Source organism: Bubalus bubalis, chromosome 6 (assembly GCF_019923935.1).
Source record: "Bubalus bubalis isolate 160015118507 breed Murrah chromosome 6, NDDB_SH_1, whole genome shotgun sequence".
NCBI lineage: Eukaryota > Metazoa > Chordata > Mammalia > Artiodactyla > Bovidae > Bubalus > Bubalus bubalis.
The window spans coordinates 12,948,917-12,968,349 of record NC_059162.1 but is presented as its reverse complement, the minus strand read 5'-3'; the positions used below and the strand labels follow the sequence as shown (position 1 = coordinate 12,968,349).

The following is a 19,433-nucleotide window of genomic DNA, read 5'->3' as shown; positions in this document are numbered from 1 at the left end:
TTCTGCATTGCAGGTGGATTTTTTTTACCACTCAGCCACCAGGCAAGTTCTAGTCACTGTTCAGTCAGTCCAGTCCAGTTCAGTCACTCAGTCGTGTCCGACTCTTCGAGACCCCATGAATTGCAGCACACCAGGCCTTCCTGTCACTGTTAGTGGGGATGTAAATTGGTACAGTCTTTATGTAAAACAGTATAGAATTTCCTCAAAAAATTTAAAATAGAACTGCTATATCATCCAGCAATTCCACTTCTGGGTATATATCCGAAGGAAATGAAATCAGGATCTCAAAGATATATTTGCCCCATCCCTCAATTCCATGTTCATTTCAGTCAAGACATGGAAACACCTAAATGTCCATTGGTGGATGAACAGATAAAGAAAATAATCTGCCATAAAAAGAAGGAAGTTTTGCCTTTTGTGAGAACTTGGTAGACCTTGAGGGCCATATGATAGGGGAGATAAATCAGACAGAGAAAGGCAAGTACTGTATGATCTCACTTATATGTAGGATCTAAAAAAGCTGAACTCATAGAAATAGAGAGTAGAATGGTCATTGTCTGGGCTGGCAGATGGGGAGATGTTGGTCAAAAAGTACAAATTTTAGATAATTAAGATGAATAAACTCTGGAAATCTACTGCATGGCAAGGTGACTGCAATTAGCAATACTGCATTATATACTTGAAACTTGTCAAAAGAATAAATCAATCCTAAATGTTATCATCACAGACACACAGTCATTATGTGAGGGGTGAAAGATATTAACTATCTTCATTGTGGTAATTATTTTGCAATCATACATGTATCTCATGATCATGTGTGTACTTTTAAACTTACATGTACTACATGTCAATAATATCGTGATAACCTGGAAAAATAGAATGTTTATGATGGTTAGATTTGTGAGGTGTGATAACAAATGATTCTTTATTCTTCTGTACAATTTTCTATATTTTCCAAATTTTAAATAATCAACATGGATAATTTTTATCAGAAAAAAACCCTCTAATTTTTTACTTTCTGCTTTGACTCATCAAGTAAGGAGAGACTCTAGTGCAGAGAAGGTCAGAGAGGGGAGGGGCGGGGAGCAAGCAGAGGAGGAACCAGAGGTCTAACACAGTCAGCAGGCAGTCATGGACTCCTTAGGCAGCAGCTGGCTCCCCACCCAGACACTGATTCTCCAAATCAGTCTCATTTTTGGTGAGTAACAGGACAAGTGGGGCTGCTCCTGGGACAGGGTGGTGAGAGGCTGAGTCAGGTATGAGGAAGACTGGTAGGCAGCTGGAGCTTGCCTGGTACCAACATCCTGTTTCTCAAGCTTCTTTGAGGGTTGAAGGGGAGGAAAGAGGGATGAGGGCCTTTCTGGAATGTCTGCAAGTTCCTCAGGATGGGAAAATCACCATCAAACCCTTACTTCAAAAGGCAATTATTAGCCCTGCTTTGTGGGGCTGCTGCTGATGAAATGATTAGAGCAGTCTCATTATTCAGATTCTGGTTTGGCAAAATTATCTCCACAATCTCAGGCCCTTCTCTCCATCCCCTACCCCGACCCCCATCCCCCAGACTTCTTCCGTCTTCTCCTTACAGCCTGAGGGGGACATGTGGGGTGAGTGAGGGGCCGGGATAAGCTCCCATTGCCCCATATTCAGGGACATCTGAGCTGTGGGGACATCTGCAGAGGTGGAGGGGAGTGGGGTCAGGAGGCGGTGGAGGAAGTGGGATCCTGACCTCTCATATGATGACCTTTACGTGCGTTTACAGCTGATGACCTTAATGTGTGGTTACAGTTGTTTTCAGCTCTGCAGAGGCTGAGATAAGGCTGCAGATGCTGTCTTGTGTGTGGATTGTGAGTTGGCCCCCTGACTTTGTACCCCAACTTTTTTATGGTGCAAAGTAAGGCTGAACTCTGCAGTCAGACCCATTGGATCACAAATTCTGGTCCTGCCCCATATTGGCCATAAAATCTTCAGCCAATGTATATACCCTGGGACAAGTGGGCTTTACCTGTCTGAGCTTCAACTTCCTTAATTGCAAAATGGATAGAATAACACCGAACTTCATGCGTCATTTGGGAAATTAAATGAGACAGAGCACATTCTGACTAGTGTCTGACGTAGGGACACAGAATACTCAAGCACATCATGTTATACTTTTCTATCTTGATGAAAGATTTGCAAAGAGACATTTAAAAGAAAAAAGTATTGTTTTGCTGTTTCGTAATTGATGGTTTTATCATAATCCAACAGTTTAAAAAGAGAAAAGATTTTCCTTTTGGAATCAAAGGGGTTGTGGTGACACAGAGATTGCACACTTCCCTAAACTCCTCACCCACCTCCACCTCCAGCACCGTGTTTTGTCTCAGACTGCAGAGACGCTGCTGATGAGGGCTGCTTGGCCCTCATTGTCCTAACCCTCCCCACACCCCACTCCCCACAGAGAACTCTGACCTCTTAATTCAGGGATAGGGGAACCTCTGCTTTTTAAAAGAAACTACTCTCCTCTCCCTATTTCTGACCCTTTCTTCCCTCCCCGACCTCTAGGAAAATGATCCCATTTACATTTTTCAGCAAGGAAACAGCTGCTCCATTAGTGCCCTCCACAATCTGAATTCTTTTTCCTTTTTTTAGTCAGCAAATGTTAAAATTACCTCATTAAGGTCATGGAGTTTGTGTGACCAGTGAGCAGTTTAGGTTGTCCTGAGTTTTTTTCGTGGGGGGGAGGGATGTAGTTACATCTAGGCTGGTCCCTCTGTGCATCCAGAGCTCTTCCCCTGTTCTGCCATTACAGCACCTCTCAATGTTCTCAGAGAGCTGTGTAGGTGGGAGGGCAAGGGCAACACAGGAAGCCATCTGCCCATCTGCTCTCTGTCTGTGCACTTTAGTTGCCAAACAACCACTGAGGGCTGGAAGTCCCCCCAAAGAAAGTGCAGCTCTTCCTGCCTTGCCCAAACAGGCATCAGCTGAATTATAAGCAGACTGAGAGCAACAATAACAAAGCTGTGTGTATGTAAGTCCCACTTGAGAGGCGAGGGCAGGTAGCTGGGTGGGTCCCAGTGGCTCTAGGCAAGTGTCCTTTACATTCCTAAAACAGTGACAAAACAAGAACTCTTTCCTTAAAATGCATCCTGGATTAAAGCTGATTCAGGCAGTACTGGTTTCATACTTTTTAGAATTGATGTTGATTGAACTAGTGAGTGCTTGTCCTTCATTTAAAATTATAATTTCAAGACATTTAAAGGATATGGCATCATATCATCATATTTAATTTCAGTTCCTTCAAAATTTGCAAAAGAAAGTTTTATGGGTGTATTTTTTCATATGCCCTTAAGGCAGGGCACACAGGATGTTTTGGTCTATGTGAGAGATGGAAATGACCTCATTTACATTCTTCTTATCAGCCTTTCAGTCATTGTTGGATTTGATCCTTTTCTGTATGTTCTAATGGATTCCAGAAGCTGCACTAGAAAAAGAATTGGAAATCAGGAATTGGGATCTAGGGATAGTGGCATCAACTTTTCTCTAGTCATTTTTCTCAGTTTTCTTGTTCCCTGATCATGTAAAGAATATTTTCTGTAGCCTGAAAGAAATAAGTTAATAAATTTCTTTAAATGTAAGAGAGAGAGAACCAACAAAAAGCCAAAAAAAAAAAAAAAAAGAAACAAAAACTAAAAAGACTTGTGAGTCAGGCAGCTTGGCAATCACAGAAATAAACAGATCTAAGATTGCCCTGAGAAATATCAATAACCTCAGATATGCAGATGATACCACCCTTATGGCAGAAAGTGAAGAGGAACTAAAAAGCCTCTTGATGAAAGTGAAAGAGGAGAGAGAAAAAGTTGGCTTAAAGCTCAACATTCAGAAAACTAAGATCATGGCATCTGATCCCATCACTTAGTAGGAAATAGATGGGGAAACAGTGTCAGACTGTTTTTTGGCCTCCAAAATCACTGCAGATGGTGACTATAGCCATGAAATTAAAAGACGCTTACTCCTTGGAAGGAAAGTTATGACCAACCTAGATAGCATATTCAAAAGCAGAGACATTACTTTGCCAACAAAGGTTCGTCTAGTCAAGGCTATGGTTTTTCCTGTGGTCATGTATGGATGTGAGAGTTGGACTGTGAAGAAAGCTGAGCGTCGAAGAATTGATGCTTTTGAACTGTGGTGTCGGAGAAGACTCTTGAGAGTCCCTTGGACTGCAAGGAGATCCAACTAGGCCATTCTGAAGATCAGCCCTGGGTGTTCTTTGGAAGGAATGATGCTAAAGCTGAAACTCCAGTACTTTGGCCACCTGATGTGAAGAGTTGACTCATTGGAAAAGACTCTGATGCTGGGAGGGATTGGGGTCAGGAGGAGAAGGGGACAACAGAGGATGAGGTGGCTGGATGGCATCACTGACTCGGTGGACGTGAGTTTGAGTGAACTCCAGGAGTTGGTGATGGACAGGGAGGCCTGGCGTGCTGCAATTCATGGGGTCGCAAAGAGTCGGACACGACTGAGCGACTGAACTGACTGACTGACTGAAGCTTTACAGCTGTATAGAGCTCTTTCAAAGTCTCTTCGTTAAATTGCTGCTGCTGCCGTCAAGTCACTTCAGTCGTGTTCAACTCTGTGTGATCCCATAGACAGTAGCCCACCAGGCTCCCCCATCCCTGGGATTCTCCAGGCAAGAACACTGGAGTGGGTTGCCATTTCCTTCTCCAACGCATGAAAGTGAAAAGTGAAAATGAAGTCACTCAGTCGTGTCCAACTCTTAGTGACCCCATGGACTTTAGCCCACCAGGGTCCTCTGTCCATGGGATTTTCCAGGCAAGAGTACTGGAGTGGGGTGCCATTGCCTTCTCCACATTAAATTGCTAGTCTCTGGAAATTCCCTCATTCCTATCTTTTCCTGAACTCTGACTATTTGCTTACTCTTTAGTGATTTAGTTCCCTCTTCAAAAACACCAAACATTGCTTTGCAGTGTTTTGTCTGAAAGAAAATGAAACCGATGAATCACCGCCACCAGCACACCAGCACGATCTTGTGTCTCCAGTCTTTCAAAACACTTGCTTGAAAACCTAAATACCCCAAAAAAGAAATTAAAAACAGGAAATAACCATGTATACAAATAAACAAAACTCTATTCTGCTTAACTTTATGCAAATATATTGAAAACTGAGATGCAGTGACTCTAGAAAAATATAATTTACCAATACTGAATCCAGAAGAGAAAAAAAATCTAAGCAGATAAATTACCTGCTATGGAAATGCAGTCCTGTGTTTCTCCTCTATTCTCTACTGCTAGCACACTACTTCTGATGCTAGATGTAAGACTTCTTTTCCCCACACCAAGCAATTTTGTCATTTACCAGTTACCACTTGGGCTTCCTACAATTTGCCTCAGTTATAACACTATCTCCTGTCAGATCAGCTTGTCAGATCCCACTGACTAAAGGTTCAATCCCTTATTCTCTCCCAACTTCAGACACTGGTAACAAGTCCAGGTTAGCTGTGCTTTTGACAGACTGGCTATAAATTAGAGGTTCCCACGATCTTCTTGTCAGGTTTGATTAATTTGCTAGAGCAGTTCACAGAACAACAGGAGATCAGTCTACTTACTAGATCACTGGCTTATTATATAAAAACATAATTTCTGAACAGCCAGATGAGCAAGATGGATCAGGCCAAGTATGTGGGAAGAGGTGCTGAGCTTGCTTGCCCTCTCCTGTGTGTGCCACCCTCCAAGCACCTACTTGGGTCCACCAACCCAGAAGCTCTCCTAGCCCCATCCTTTTGGGTTTTTATGGGGACTTCATTACATAAGCAGAATCGATTGAATCACTGGTCACTAATGATTAAACTCAGTTGCTAGGCCTTCTCCCCTGTCAGCATAACAGAGCGTGGGACTGAAAGTTTCAACTTGCTAATAGGCTTGGTTCCCTCCCATCCCAAGGAGCTTTCCAAAGTCACCTAACGAATATAAATTTCAGTTGTGGTATGAAAGGGGTTTGTTAGGAATAACAAAAGATACCCATTTCACCTTGTTGCTCTGGAGCTAATTCAGGAACTGGGAACAATATTCAGTTTAGTCATTCAGTCATGTCCAACTCTTTGTGACACCATAGACTGTAGCATGTCAGGCATCCCTGTCCATCACCAACTCCTGGAGCTTACTCAAACTCATGTCCATTGAACTGGTGATGCCATCCAACCAGCTCATCCTCTGTTGTCCCCTTTTCCTCCTGCCTTTAATCTTTCCCAGCATCAGGGTCTTTTCAAATGAATCAGTTCTTCACATCAGGTGGCCAAAGTATTGGAGTTTCAGCTTCAGCATCAGTCCTTCCAATGATCATTCAGGACTGCTTTGCTTTTTAGGATGGACTGGTTGGATCTTCTTTGCAGTCCAAGGGACTCTCAAGAGTTTTCTCCAACACCACAGTTCAAAACCATCAATTCTTCGGTGCTCAGCTTTCTTTATAGTCCAACTCTCATAACCATACATGACTACTGGAAAAATCATAGCTTTGACTAGACGAACCTTTGTTGGCAAAGTAATGTCTCTGCTTTTCAATACGCTGTGTAGGTTGGTCATAACTTACCCCTGGAATGCTTATGTAGGAAGCTGCGAAGACTTTAGGAGCTATGTCCCAGGACTAATAGACAAAGAGACAAATACATATGTTTTTCAAATAAATCATAAAAACATATTACCTTATTTTAAAAATAGGCTAAATTGTCTAAGACCTACTCTTTAAAAGGTAACAGGCACAGTAGTTTCATAGATTAATTATAACCAAAGTTTACACAACAGATGATTCTACCTTCACCACTATAATTTAATAGTATTATACTAGTTAATACAGTTAGATCTGTGTTAAATATGATTAACAAAGGCAACTTAGGTGATCAACGTTATTTAATACTTCATGAAGTGGCCATTCTCCATTTCCAAGGGTCCAGAAAACTGCAAAATAGGCTGAGTGGCAGAAAGCTTTTATAGGATAAAGAGTAATGAATAAGGAAGAGAAAATTAGAAAATAAACAAGGAACAAGAAAATAAGTCAGAGCCCACAGTTGGTCTGGTGTTTAGGGATTGGCTGCCAGGATATTTCATTTTCTTGTCAAGTGGAACATTTACAAGAATATGAAAGTTACTTAAGTTTGGGTTTGCTGACATGGCACCCCAGACAAGAATGGCTCAATCGTGAGCCTAGAAATTTATTTCAACAGACCAGAGAAAGAAATGAGATATAAAATTTCAAAGAAGAGCATTCTATTATCATAATATATAGATGATTTAATTTTGTACTTGAAAAATCCAACAGAATCCATAGAAAAATTCATACAAGTAATAGAATTCAGAGGGATGGTATGGGGAGGGAGGTGGGAGGTGGGGTTCAGGATTGGGAACACGTGTACACCCGTGGGGGATGGATGTTGATGTATGGCAAAACCAATACAATATTGTAAAGTAAAAAAAATAATATTAATTAAAAAAAAAGAATTCAGGAAAAAGGTTGTACACAAAATTAAATAAAGAAATAAATGAACTTATTCAGTTCAGTTCAGTTCCATTTAGTTGCTCAGTCGTGTCCGACTCTTTGTGACCCCATGAATCGCAGCACGCCAGGCCTCCCTGTCCATCACCAACTCTCGGAGTTCACTCAGACTCACGTCCATCGAGTCAGTGATGCCATCCAGCCATCTCATCCTCTGTCGTCCCCTTCTCCTCTTGTCCCCAATCCCTCCCAGCATCAGGGTCTTTCCAATGAGTCAACTCTTTGCATGAGGTGGCCAGAGTACTGGAGTTTCAGCTTCAGCATCATTCCCTCCAAAGAAATCCCAGGGCTGATCTCCTTCAGAATGGACTGGTTGGATCTCCTTAGGTTACATAATACTAATAACCAGAAAGACATGACGTCAGGAAAACAAAATGCCTAACGTGTAAACATACCGAGAAATGTGTCGAAGATACATGACAAAAATATAAAGTGCTATAGAAGCACACAGAATAATTATTGAACAAATATTAAAAAGTGAAAGTGAAAGTGTTAGTCACTCAGTCGTGTCCCACTTTTTTGTGACCCTATGGACTGTAGCTTGCCAGGCTCCTCTGTCCATGGAATTCTCCAGGCAAGAATACTGGAGCAGATAGCCATTCCCTTTTCCAGGGGATCTTCTTGACCCAAGGATCAAACCCAAACAGGCAGATTCTTTACCCTCTGAGCCACCAGGGAAGCCTGAACAAATAGAAAAACATATCATATGACCCAATCGGAAGATTAAATTATAAAAAAATTGGTTATCCTGAAATTAATCTATAGATTAAATGTGATCCAACTGAAGCAACTTAGCAGCAGCAGCAGCAATGAAAAATTACCAACGAAATTTTTGTTTTTAAATCCAGATTGTTTATATGGGAAATTATGAGGCAAGAACACTCAGAAACATTCTGAAAAATAAGCATAATGGAGGGAATAGGTCTACCAGATGTTATAACATATCATAAAACTACAGATGTTAAGGCAGCAGAATGTCAGCACGTGAATAGACACCGTAAGTTCAGAAAAGACACAATAAATTATTTTGAGACAATTGGCTAGCCGTAAGGGAAAAAACATTATATTCACACCACATATCTTGTATCAAAATAAATTCTACAAGGACCAAAGATTTAAATATATCTGGAAATTTCCTCTGGAAATGGATAATAGTGATAGTTACACAATATTGTAAATATACTTAAGACATTGATGTGTACACTTCAAATGTTTAAATGGTAAATTTTATGTTATGTATATTTTTAAATTTTTTAAATTGAAGAATAATTGCTCTACAGAATTTTGTTGCTTTCTATCAAACTTCAACATGAATCAGCCATAGGTATTCATATATCCCCTCCCTTTTGAACCTCCCTCCATCTCCCTCCCCACCCCATCCCTCTAGGTTGATGCAGAGCCCCTGTTTGAATTTCCGTAGCCATACAGCAAATTCCTGTTGGCTACCTATTTTACATACGGTGATGTAAGTTTTCATACTACTCTTTCCATACATCTCACCCTCTCCTCCCCTCTCGCCATGTCCATAAATCTATTCTCTGTTTCTCTCTCCTTTGCAGCCCTGTAAGTAAATTCTTCAGTGCCATTTATCTAGATTCCATATATATACATTAGAGTATATTTATCTTTCTGACTTACTTCACTCCGTATAATAAGTTCTAGGTTCACCCACCTCATTAGAACTGACTCAAAGGTGTTCCTTTTTATGGCTGAGTAATATTTTTTGTGTATGTACACCACAACTTCTTTATCCGTTCATCTGTCAATGAACACCTAGGTTGCTTCCATGTTCTAGCTATTGTAAATAGTGCTGCAATGAACAATGGGATACATGTGTCTTTTTCAATTTTGGTTTCCTCAGGGTATATGCCTAGGAGTGGGATTGCTGGGTCATATGGTGGTTTTATTCCCAGTTTTTTAAGGAATCTCCATACCATCTTCCATAGTGGCTGTATCAAGTTACATTCCCACCAACAGTGCAAGAGCATTCCCTTTTCTCAACACCCTCTCCAGCATTTATTGTTTGTAGACTTTTGGATGATGGTCATTCTGACCGGTGTGAGGTGATGTCTCACTGTAGTTTTGATTTGCATTTCTCTAATAATGAGCAATGTGGTTTTTTTTTTTTTTTATTTTTTTTATTTTTTTTATTTATGTGTTTGTTAGCCATCTTTATGTCTTCTTTAGAGAAATGTCTGTTTAGGTCTTTTCCCCACTTTTTGATTGGGTGGGGTGTTTTTCTGACATTGAGTTGTAGGAGCTGCTTATATATTTTGGAAATTAATTCTTTGTAAGCTGTTTCATTTGCTATTATTTTCTCCCATTTTGAGGGTTATCTTTTCACCTTGCTTGTAGTTTCCTTTGCTGTGCAAAACTTCTAAGTTTTATCAGGTCCCACTTGTTTACTTTTGTTTTTATTTCCATTACTCAAGGAGGTGGGTCATAGAGGATCTTGGTTTGATTTATGTCAAGTGTTCTGCCTATGTTTTCTTCTAAGAGTTTTATAGTTTCTGGCCTTGCATTTAGGTCTTTAATCCATTTTGAGTTTATCTTTGTATATGGTGTTAGGAAGTGTTCTAATTTCATTCTTTTACATGTTTCTTTCCAGTTTCCCCAGCACCATTTATTGAAGAGGCTGTCTTTGCCCCATTGTATATTCTTGCCTCGTTTGTTAAAAATAAGGCACCCATAGGTGCATGGGTTTATCTCTGCGCTTTCTATCTCATTCCATTGTTCCATATTTCTACTTTTGTGCCAATACCACACTGTCTTGAACTGTAGCTTTGTAGTATAATCTGAAGTCGGGAAGGTTGATTCCTCCAGCTCCATTCTTCTTTTTCAAGAGTGCTTTGGCTATTTGGGGTATTTGTGTTTCCATATGAATTGTGAAATTTTTTGTTCTAGTTCTAGTTCTGTGAAAAATGCCTTTGGTAATTTGATAGAGATCACACTGAATCTGCAGATTGCATTTGGTAGTATAGTCATTTTCACAATATTGATTTTTCCTACCCAGGAACATGGAATATCTCTCCATATTTTTATGTCATCTTTGGTTTCTTTTGTTAGTGTCCTATAATTTTCTGTGTACAGTTCTTTTGTCTCCTTCAGTTCAGTTCAGTTCAGTTCAGTCGCTCAGTTCTGTCCGACTCTTTGTGACCCCATGAATTGCAGCACACCAGGCCTTCCTGTCCATCACCAACTCCCAGAGTACACTCAAACTCATGTCCATCTAGTTGGTGATGCCATCCAGCCATCTCATCCTCTGTCGTCCCCTTCTCCTCCTGCCCTCAATTCCTCCCAGCACCAGAGTCTTTTCCAATGAGTCAACTCTTCACATGAGGTGGACGAAGTAGGAGAGTTTCAGCTTTAGCATCATTCCTTCCAAAGAACACCCAGGACTGATCTCCTTTAGAATGGACTGGTTGGATCTTCTTGCAGTCCAAGGGACTCTCAAGAGTCTTCTCCAACACCACAGTTCAAAAGCATCAATTCTTCAGTGCTCAGCCTTCTTCACAGTCCAACTCTCACATCCATACATGACCACAGGAAAAACCATAGCCTTGACTAGACAGACTTTTGTTGACAAAGTAATGTCTCTGCTTTTGAATATGCTATCTAGGTTGGTCATAACTTTCCTTCCAAGGAGTAAGCATCTTTTAATTTCATGGCTGCAATCACCATCTGCAGTGATTTTGGACGCCAAAAAATAAAGTCTGACACTGTTTCCCCATCTATTTCCCATGAAGTGATGGGACCAGATGCCATGATCTTAGCTTTCTGAATGTTGAGCTTTAAGCCATTTTTTTTTCACTCTCCTCTTTCACTTTCATCAAGAGGCTTTTTAGTTCCTCTTTACTTTCTGCCATAAGGGTGGTGTCATTTGTCTCCTTAGGTAAGTTTATTCCTGGATATTTAATTCTTTTTGTTGCAATGGTGAATGGGATTTATTCCTTACTTTCTGTTTCTGATTTTTCATTTTTAGTATATAGAAATGCAAGTGATTTCTATGTATTGATTTTGTATGCTACAACTTGGCTAAGTTCACTGATTAGTTCTAGTAATTTTCTGATACTATCTTTAGAGGTTTTTTTTTGTGTGTACAACATCATGTCATCTGCAAACAGTGAGAGCTTTACTTTTTCTTTTCTGATCTGGATTCCTTTTATTTCTTTTCCTTCTCTGATTGCTGTAGCTAGGAGTTCCAGATATTATTATTAATTATATAATTAATATAGTTAAGTGTACAAATATTAATTAAATAATTAAGTGGAATAATATTATTCCACTATGAATAATAGTGGTGAAAGTGAACACCCTTGTCTTGCTCCTGATCCTAGGGGGAATGCTTTCAGTTTTTCACCATTGAGATAACATTTGCTGTAGGCTTATTATATATGGCCATTACTGAGGTAGGTTTATTTCTTTTTTTTTTTTACTTTACAATATTGTATTGATTTTGCCATACATCAACATGCATCTGCCACGGGTGTACAAGTGTTCCCAATCCTGAACCTCCCTCCCACCTCCCTTCCCATACCATACCTCTGTGTCATCCCAGTGCACCAGCCCCAAGCATCTTGTATCCTGCACCAAACCTGGACTGGTGATTCATTTCTTATATGATATTATACATGTTTCAATGCCATTCTCCGAAATCATCCCACCCTCTCCTACTCCCACAGAGTCCAAAAGATTGTTCTATACATTTGTGTCTTTTTTGGTGTCTCACATACAGGGTTATCATTACCATCTTTCTAAATTCCATATATATGCGTTAGTATATTGTACTGGTGTTTTTCTTTCTGGCTTACTTCACTCTGTATAATCAGCTCCAGTTTCATCCATGTCATTAGAAGTGATTCAAATGTATTCTTTTTAATGGCTGAGTAATATTCCATTGTGTATATGTACTACAGCTTTCTTATCCATTCATCTGCTGATGGACATCTAGGTTGCTTCCATGTCCTGCCTATTATAAACAGTTCTGTGATGAACTTGGGATACACGTGTCTCTTTCCCTTCTGGTTTCCTCAGTGTGTATGCCCAGCAGTGGGATTCCTGGGTCATAAGGCAGTTCTATTTCCATTTGTTTAAGGAATCTCCACACTGTTCTCTATAGTGGCTATACTAGTTTGCAGTTCCACCAACCGTGTAACAAGGTTCCCTTTTCTCCACACCCTCTCCAGTATTTATTGCTTGTAGACTTTTGGATCACAGCCATTCTGACTGGCGTGAAATGGTACCTCCTTGTGGTTTTGATTTGCATTTCTCTGATATTGAGTGATGTTGAGCATCTTTTCATGTGTTTGTTAGCCATCTGTATGTCTTCTTTGGAGATATGTCTATTTAGTTCTTTGGCCCATTTTTTGATTGGGTCATTTATTTTTCTGGAATTGAGCTGCTTGTATATTTTTGAGATTAGTTGTTTGTCAGTTGCTTTATTTGCTATTATTTTCTCCCATTCTGAAGGCTGTCTTCACCTTGCTTATAGTTTCCTTTGTTCTGCAGAAGCTTTTAATTTTAATTAGGTCCCATTTGTTTATTTTTGCTTTTATTTCCAATATTCTGGGAGGTGGGTCATAGAGGATCCTGCTGTGATGTATGTCAGAGAGTGTTTTGCCTAGGTTCTCCTCTAAGAGTTTTATAGTTTCTGGTCTTACGTTTAGATCTTTAATCCATTTTGAGTTTATTTTTGTGTATGGTGTTATAAAGTGTTCTAGTTTCATTCTTTTACAAGTGGTTGACCAGTTTTCTCAGCACTACTTGTTAAGGAGATTGTCTTTTCTCCATTGTATATTCTTGCCTCCTTTGTCAAATATAAGGTGTCCATAGGTGTGTGGATTTATCTCTGGGCTTTCTATTTTGTTCCATTGATCTATATTTCTGTCTTTGTGCCAGTACCATACTGTCTTGATGACTGTGGCTTTGTAGTAGAGCCTGAAGTCAGGCAAGTTGATTCCTCCAGTTCCATTCTTTCTCAAGATTGCTTTGGCTATTTGAGGTTTTTTGTATTTCCATACAAATTGTGAAATTATTTGTTCTAGTTCTGTGAAAAATACTGTTGGTAGCTTGATAGGGATTGCATTGAATCTATAGATTGCTTTGGGTAGTACACTCATTTTCACTATATTGATTCCTCCAATCCATGAACATGGTGTATTTCTCCATCTATTAGTGTCCTCTTTGATTTCTTTCATCAGTGTTTTATAGTTTTCTATATATACGTCTTTAGTTTCTTTAGGTAGATATATTCCTATTTTATTCTTTTTGTTGCAATGGTGAATGGAATTGTTTCCTTAATTTCTCTTTCTATTTTCTCATTATTAGTGTATAGGAATGCAAGGGATTTCTGTATGTTGATTTTATATCCTGAAACTTTACTATATTCATTGATTAGCTCTAGTAATTTTCTGGTGGGGTCTTTAGGGTTTTCTATGTAGAGGATCATGTGATCTGCAAACAGTGAGAGTTTTACTTCTTCTTTTCCAATTTGGATTCATTTCCTTTTCTGCTCTGATTGCTGTGGCCAAAACTTCAAAAGCTATGTTGAATAGTAGTGGTGAAAGTGGGCACCCTTGTCTTGTTCCTGACTTTAGAGGAAGTGCTTTAAATGTTTCATCATTGAGGATAAGGTTTGCTGTGGGTTTGCAATATATAGCTTTTATTATGTTGAGGTATGTTCCTTATATTCCTGCTTTCTTGAGGGTTTTTATCATAAATGGATGCTGAATTTTGTCAAAGGGTTTCTCTGCATCTATTGAGATAATCATATGGTTTTTATTTTTCAATTTGTTAATGTGCTCTATTACATTGATTGATTTGTGGATATTGAAGAATCGTTGCATCCCTGGGATAAAGCCCAGTTAGTCATGGTGTATGATCTTTTAATGTGTTGTTGGATTCTGATTGCTAGAATTTTGTTAAGGATTTTTGCATCTATGTTCATTAGTGATATTGGCCTGTAGTTTTCTTTTTTTGTGGCATCTTTGTCAGGTTTTGGTATTAGGGTGATGGTGGCCTCATAGAATGAGTTTGTAAGTTTACCTTCCTCTGCAATTTTCTGGAAGAGTTTGAGTAGGATAGGTGTTAGCTCTTCTCTAAATTTTTGGTAGAATTCAGCTGTGAAGCCGTCCTGACCTGGGCTTTTGTTTGCTGGAAGATTTCTGATTACAATTTCAATTTCCATGCTTGTGATGAGTCTGTTAAGATTTTCTATTTCTTCCTGGTTCAGTTTTGGAAAGTTGTATTTTTCTAAGAATTTGTCCATTTCTTCCAAGTTGTCCATTTTATTGGCATATAATTTCTGATAGTAGTCTCTTATGATCCTTTGTATTTCTGTGTTGTCTGTTGTGATCTCTCCAATTTCATTTCTAATTTTATTGATTTGATTTTTCTCCCTTTGTTTCTTGATGAGTCTGACTAATGGTTTGTCAATTTTATTTATCCTTTCAAAGAACCAGCTTTTGGCTTTATTGATTTTTGCTATGGTCTCTTTTTTTTTTTTTTTTTTTTTTTTTTTGCATTTATATCTGCCCTAATTTTTAAGATTTCTTTCCTTCTACTAACCCTGAGGTTCTTAATTTCTTCCTTTTCTAGTTGCTTTAGGTGTAGAGTTAGGTTATTTATTTGACTTGTTTCTTGAGGTATGCCTGTATTGCTATGAACTTTCTCCTTAGCACTGCTTTTACAGTGTCCCACAGGTTTTGGGTTGTTGTGTTTTCATTTTCATTCATTTCTATTCATATTTTGATTTCTTTTTTGATTTCTTCTGTGATTTGTTGGTTATTCAGCAGCATGTTGTTCAGCCTCCATATGTTGGGATTTTTAATAGGTTTTCTCCTGTAATTGAGATCTAATCTTACTGCATTGTGGTCAGAAGAGATGCTTGGAATGATTTCAATTTTTTTTAATTTTCCAAGGCTAAATTTATGGCCCAGGATGTGATCTATCCTGGAGAAGTTTCCGTGTGCAGTTGAGAAAAAGGTAAAGTTCATTGTTTTGGGGTGAAATGTCCTATAGATATCAATTAGGTCTAACTGGTCTATTGTATCATTTAAAGTTTGTGTTTCTTTGTTAATTTTCTGTTTAGTTGATCTATCCATAGGTGTGAGTGGGGTATTAAAATTTCCCACTATTATTGTGTTATTGTTAATTTCCCCTTTCATTCTTGTTAGCATTTGTCTTGCATATTGCGGTGCTCCTATGTTGGGTGCATATATACTTATAATTGTTATAGCTTCTTCTTGGATTGATCCTTTGATCATTATGTAGTGTCCTTCTTTGTCTCTTTTCACAGCCTTTGTTTTAAAGTCTATTTTATCTGATATGAGTATTGCTACTCCTGCTTTCTTTTGGTCTCTATTTGCATGGAATATCTTTTTCCAGCCCTTCACTTTCAGTCTGTATGTGTCCTCTGTTTTGAGGTGGGTCTCTTGTAGAGAACATATATAGGGGTATTGTTTTTGTATCCATTCAGCCAGTCTTTGTCTTTTGATTGGGGCATTCAACCCATTTACGTTTATGGTAATTATTGATATGTATGATCCCGTTGCCATTTACTTTACTGTTTTTGGTTCGAGTTTATACACCCTTTTTGTGTTTCCTGTCTAGAAAATATCCTTTAGCATTTGTTTGAGAGCTGGTTTGGTGGTGCTGAATTCTCTGAGCTTTTGCTTGTCTGTAAAGCTTTTGATTCCTCCTTTGTATTTGAATGAGATCCTTGTTGGGTACAGTAATCTGGGCTGTAGGTTATTTTCTTTCATCACTTTAAGTATGTCCTGCCATTCCCTTCTGGTCTGAAGAGTTTCTATTGAAAGATCAGCTGTTATCCTTATGGGAATCCCCTTGTGTGTTATTTGTTGTTTTTCCCTTGCTGCTTTTAATATTTGTTCTTTGTGTTTGATCTCTGTTAATTTGATTAATATGTGTCTTGGGGTGTTTTGCTTTGGGTTTATCCTGTTTGGGATTCTTTGGGTTTCTTGGACTTGGGTGATTATTTCCTTCCTCATTTTAGGGAAGTGTTCAACTATTATCTCCTCAAGTATTTTCTAATGGTCTTTCTTTTTGTCTTCTTCTTCTGGGACTCCTATGATTCGAATGTTGTAGAGTTTAGTATTGTCCTGGAGGTCTCTGAGATTGTCCTCATTTCTTTTAATTCGTTTTTCTTTTTTCCTCTCTTATTCACTTATTTCTACCATTCTATCTTCTACTTCACTAATCCTATCTTCTGCCTCTGTTATTCTACTATTTGTTGCCTCCAGAGTGTTCTTGATCTTATATATTGCATTATTCATTATATATTGACTCTTTTTATTTCTTCTAGGTCCTTGTTAAACCTTTCTTGTATCTTCTCAATCCTTGTTTCCAGGCTATTTATCTGTGATTCCATTTTGATTTCAAGATTTTGGATCATTTTCATTATCATTATTTGGAATTCTTTATCAGGCAGATTCCCTATCTCTTCCTCTTTTGTTTGGATTAGTGGACATTTATCCTGTTCCTTTACCTGCTGGGTATTCCTCTGTCTCTTCATCTTGTTTATATTGCTGAGCTTGGGGTGGGCTGTCTGTATTCTGGCAGTTTGTGGAGTTCTTTTTATTGTGGAGTTTCTTCACTGTGGGTGGGGTTGTATCAGTGGCTTTTCAAGTTTTCTTGGTTAGGGAAGCTTGTGTCGGTGTTCTGGTGGGTGGAGTTGGATTTATTCTCTCTGGAGTGCAATGAAGTGTCCAGTAATTAGTTATGAGATGTCAATGGTTTTGGAGTAACTTTGGGCAGCCTGTATATCGAAGATCAGGGCTGTATTACTGTGTTGCTGGAGAATTTGTGTTGTATGTCTTGCTCTGAAACTTATTGGCCCTTGGGTGGTGCTTGGTTTCAGTGTAGGTATGGAGGCATTTGATGAGCTCCTATCTTTTACTGTTCCCTGGAGTCAGGAGTTCTCTGATGTTCTCAGTATTTGGACTTAAGTCTCCTGCTTCTGGTTTTCAGTCTTACTTTTACAGTAGTCTCAAGACTTCTCCTTCTATACAGTACCATTGATAAAACATCTAGGTTAAAGATGAAAAGTTTCTCCACAGTAAGGGACACCCAGAGAGGTTCACAGAGTTACATGGAGAAGAGAAGAGGAGGAGAGAATTAGAGGTGACCTGAATAAGATGAGATGGAATCAAAAGAGGAGAGAGAAAGCTAGCCAGTAATCACGTCCTTGTGTGCGCTCCACAGTCTGGACCGTTCAGAGATGTTCACAGAGTTATACAGAGAATAGAAGAGGGAGGAAGGAGCAGAGTTGGTCAGGAGGATAAAAGGGGGGAATGAAAAGGAGAGAGAAAGATCCAGCCAGTAATCAGTTCCCTAAGTGTTCTCCACTGTCTGAAACACACAGAGATTCACAGAGTTGGGTAGAGAAGAGAAGGGGGAGGGAGGAGACAGAGGTGACCTGGTGGAGAAAAAGGAGAGTCCAAAGGAGGAGAGAGCAGTCAAGCCAGTAATCTCGCTTCCAAGTAAAAATGGGTACAGAAGATTGGGTTCTTAAAGGTACAAAATTGATAACAAATACTAAAAAGCAAAGATTAAAAACCTAGAGTAGAGTTGGATTTTCAAAAATACAATATTAAAGAAAAGAAGAGGAAGAAAAAAAAAAACAAAGTCACAAAAATTATATATGAAGTAATAGTAGGTTATAAAAATGAAAATTAAAGGAGTAATAGAGGACTTAAAACTTAAAAAAAGTTAAAAAAAAAGAATGATCGTAAAAATAGTAAAAAATATATCTAAGAATTTCTCTGGTGTCATTGTGGGCAGTGTGGGGTCAGTTCATTTTCGGATAGTTCCTTGGTCTGGCTTATATTTCTCAAGATTAATAGACCCCTTCCTATGTAGCCGGTACTAACTACAGGGTTTTAATCTATTGCACCTGTCTCTTCCAAGGTGGTTCCCTCTGTTTTAGCTTCTTCTGTTTGCTGGTCTCTTCAGTGTCTGATTTCTGCCCTAACACAAGGATGGGCGGTGGTGGACACTTTTTTTAGGCTCACTTGTTCAGTCGCGCTGTGGGGAGGCAGGGACGCTGCAAACAAATAACACTGGCATGTGCTCGCAGTGACTCAGCCACACTAGGCCTGCCCTTGCTCACAGTGTGTGTGCCCTCCCTGCCCACAAAGCTCAGGCTTTAGGTTGCTCCACCAGGAACCGTCAGAGGCCGGCCCTGGGCTGCATGCACCTCCCAGGTCTAAGACGCTCAGGTTCAGGGACTCAGGTAGTCCTCAGAGGCGCAGCTTGGTTGGGCCTGCGTTTTGTCCCCTTCCCAGGTCCGAGCAGCTCAGGTGATGATGTGTTTGGTGAGCGCGGTTGCTGTGACTTATCACATCTCCCGTCTCTGCTGCTCGGTTTTCTGGGTGTACAATTGGCGCACCTTCTCAGGCAGATGATGACTGTCCAGAACCCCAAGAAGTCTTAGTTAGCAAAGAAGCCTGCTTGCAGTTTGGTAGATAATGTCTCTCTGGGGCTGCGATTGCCCCCTTCTGGCTCTGGCTGCCTGTCACTGGAGGGGGATGGTCTGCAGCCGGCTAATTTTGTTCAGTCCTTTGTTCCGTGCGCAGTCCTGGCGGTGTCTTGGGGTTTTCTCGTGGTATCTATCCCACAGTCTGGTTTGCTATCCCAAGTTAGTTCGCTCTGATTACCCTCGGGGCATTCAGGCCCAATCCTTACTCTAAGCAATGCAGCCCGCAACTCCCTGCCCAGCCCCCGCTTGCTAGTGGCGGATGCAGGCATCTGCAATGCTTCTCCACTGGGGGAGTTACCGTTGGGCTCGTAATCTGTGGGTTTTAATTATTTATTTATTTTTCCTCCCTGTTATGTTGCCCTCTGTGCTTCCAAGGCTCACCACAGACTCAGCAGTG

The 19,433-nt window shown here is 39.7% G+C and overlaps 1 long non-coding RNA gene across 4 annotated transcripts in view; it reads left to right on the top strand.

Moving 5' to 3' along the window:
* Positions 1-1,078: 1,078 nt before the first annotated feature.
* The window catches only part of LOC102403526, a 56,518-nt gene continuing 38,163 nt past the window's right edge, over positions 1,079-19,433 (top strand). For all 4 annotated transcript variants that reach the window (XR_003109907.2, XR_003109908.2, XR_003109910.2 and 1 more), the window contains exon 1: positions 1,079-1,198. This is a non-coding gene — a long non-coding RNA (CD48 antigen). The remainder of the gene's footprint in view (positions 1,199-19,433) is intronic.